The following is a 3,498-nucleotide window of genomic DNA, read 5'->3' as shown; positions in this document are numbered from 1 at the left end:
ACCACTTTTATTCAATATAGTACTGAAAGTTTGAGCCACAGCAGCAAACAACAAAAAGAATAAAAAGTCATCCAAGTTGGCAAGGAAGTAGTAAAACATTCAGACTTTGCAGATGAGAAGGTCCTGTATATAGAAACCATAAAATACTCCACAAAAATACTACTAGACCTCGATTAGAGGCAAGATGGCAGAGAAGCAGGAAGCAGCGAACATTTCGCCTGCACCCGTCTCTCAAACAGAGAAGGCCTGAAGCCTAGGACACCGAGCCCCAGGAGTCTGGGAAGAGAAAGACAGAGCGCGCGGGGAAGGACACCTCACGAGTGCGTGAGTGCGAACTGCGGAAGACAGAAGCGGGGCGGGACCAGAGCCTGGAGGGGGAGGGAGCCCGGCCTGCGAGCCGCTGCGGCGAGTGGTTAACCAGCGAGTGGTGGCGAGCGGCCGCGAGTCCAGGGCAAGGAAAGAAAAGCTGAGATTGCTCATAGATCCCTCCCTGTAGAAGAGAGGAAACGTCGGCTTGGAAAGACAGTGTTTTGTAGCTCTGGCTGCGGTGCTGACTTTAAACTAGGTGTCCCGGTCCCAGAGGCGCCGGGAAAAACTGAGCTGCCGCGCCGGGCTCCATCCTGGCGGCGGCGGCAGGTGAACCGGCAGCAACGCCTCCGGTCCCGGGTCTGGGGGAGCGGCAGTGGCGCGCGCGACATCGGCCACTGCAGCGGTGGTGGCGGTGACCGGTAAGGCGGTGGCGGCGGGCGAGGTGACACGGACTCTGCGGACCTGAAGTCGCTACGATCCCCAGACGCACTCGGGCCGTGTCGCTGCTTGACCCCGGCGGCCCTGCGGCTGCGGCACTTCCCCCACGTCCTCTCACCCCCGGCGACCGGGAAGCAGCCACCAGCGGGACTGTTAATGGCGGTATAACAAAGCCTCTCAGGAGTAATCAGACTAGTTTCTCTGGATAACACCACCTGCTTTCTCTCACCTCTCCAACCATATTCCACCCTTTAGCTCTTTGAAAAAAGCTTCTTATCCCTTCTGCCTGCTCATTCTATCTCCAATTCTGCCTCATCCCCACCCTGTCTTCTCTCTCTGTCTCTGTGCTCTTCAACCAGCACTGCATACACCTGGCTATTTAATTGCAGCTGGGAAATCTGGTTATATGCTTTAAACCCATCTTTGTCTATCGGTTTTCTTCTTTTTTCCTTTTCTTTTCTCCTTTTTGACTTTTTTAAGTATTTTACTTTCTATCATTCACCTTCCCTCCTCTGTCTCTTCTCATTACGTTTTAGTTTACCCTCTCGGTTAGCGTGATTCTTGGATTTGTCTGTGCATTTGTGTCCCTCTGTTCCCTGTGTGTTTGTCTGTATGTTTTCTTCTTCTGGGTTACCTCAATAATCAAGTCATAGTACATATGGTGGAGTGTTCCAAATATCACTACGAGTAGGAAAATAAAATAATCATTGTCTCAACAAGAGAGACCAAGAGATACCATTCAAAGAACACTTTCGGAAGGACTAGGCCCTGGACAGTCAAAGAGTCTTCTTGGGTACAGCAGGGCTCACAGGTGCAGAGAGCATAACAAGTCTTTAAGACTAACAAGAGACAGAAAGCTAACCAAAATGACGAAACGAAAGAGCTCTCTTCCAGAGAAATTCCAAGAAGAACTGACAGCTAATGAACTGCTCAAAACAGATATAAGCAGCATAACTGAACAAGATTTTAGAAGAATAATCGTAAAATTAATCGCTGGGCTTGCAAAACCATAGAGGACATCTGAGAAACTATGGCTACAAACAACATGGAGAACAAAAATAGGCATGATGAATTAAAAAATGCGATAAATGAGATACATAATAAACTGGAGGTGTTAAATGCACGGACTGAAGAGGCAGAAAGGAGAACAGGTGACTTAGAAGACACCATTATAGAAAACAAGAAGCTGACATAACAAGATACAAACTGATCCGGGAACATGAATTAAGAGTTTGAGAGCTCAGCGAACGGTCAAACACAACAGAATCCATATCATAAGTATCCCAGAAGAGGAAGAGAGAGGGAAAGGTGCTGAAGGAGTCCTGGAACAAATTATAGCAGAGAATTTCCCCGATCTGGAGAAGGAAGTAAATGCTGAAATACAAGAGGCTCAGAGGACTCCCCTCAGACGTAACTTGAATCGATCTTCTGCATGACATATCATAGTGAAAATGGCTAAATATAAGGACAAAGAGAGAATTTTGAAAGCAGCTAGGGAGAAAAGGGCCCTAACATACACAGGGAAACCTATCAGAGTGGTGACAGACCTATCTACTGAAACTTGGCAGGCCAGAAAGGAATGGCAGGAGATCTTCAATGTGATGAGCAAAAAAATACGCAGCCAAGAATCCTCTATCCAGCAAGCCTGTCATTCAAAATAGAAGGAGAGGTAAAAATCTTTCCAAATAAACAGAAATTGAAAGAATTTGTCACCACGAAGCCAACCCTACAAGAAATCCTGAGGGGGACTCTCTGAGGGAAAGGTTGCAAGGAACAAAGACACCAGAGACACCACCACAAGCATGAACCCCACAAAGGATACAATGATTCTGAACCCACATATTTCAATAATTACATGAATGTAAATGGGCTGAATGCTCCAATCAAAAGACAGGGTACCAGAATGGATAAAGTAACAAAATTCATCTATTTGCTGTCCACAAGAAACGTTTTTAGACGGCAAGATACCTTCAGATTAAAAATAAGGGGATGGAGAAATATCTATCATGCTACCGGAAGTCAAAAGAAAGCTGAGTAGCTATACTTATATAGGACAAATTGGACTTTAAATTAAAGACAATAACAAGGGATGAAGAAGGACAATATATAATAATTACAGAGTCCATACATCAGGAAGAACTAACAAGTATAAACATCTATACACTACTATGGGGGCACCTAAATATTTAAGCAATTAATCACAAACAGAAACAAGCTTATAGATAAGATTGTGCTAATAGCAGGGGATTTTAATACTACACTTACAACAATGGATAGATCAACCAGACAGGAAATCACTAAAAAAACAATGGACTTGAGTGACACAATGGACCAGATGTATCTGATAGATATATTTAGAACTCTGCATCCTGAGTCCAAGGGATTCACTTTCTTCTTAAGTGCGCATGGCACATTCCCCAAGATAGATCACATACTGGTAGATAAAGCAGCTCTAAATAAATATAAAAGAATTGAGATCATACCATGCACACTGTCAAATCATAATGCTTTGAAACTTGAAATCAATCACAGGAAGAAGTCTGGAAAACCTCCAAAAACATGGAAGTTAAAGAACACCCTACTAAAGAATGAATGGGCCATTCAGGCAATTAGAGACGAATTAAAAAATATGTGGAAACAAATGAAAATGAAAACACAACAATCCAAAATCTATGGGACGCGGCAAAGACAGTCCTAAGAGGAAAGTACATTGCACTCCAGGTCTATTTCAAGAAATTACAGAAAGCACAA

Source organism: Hyaena hyaena, unplaced genomic scaffold (genome assembly GCF_003009895.1).
Source record: "Hyaena hyaena isolate Hyena2069 unplaced genomic scaffold, ASM300989v1 scaffold_1842, whole genome shotgun sequence".
Taxonomy (NCBI): Eukaryota; Metazoa; Chordata; class Mammalia; order Carnivora; family Hyaenidae; genus Hyaena; species Hyaena hyaena.
The sequence above is the reverse complement of the archived record's forward strand: the minus strand, read 5'-3'. Positions refer to the sequence as shown.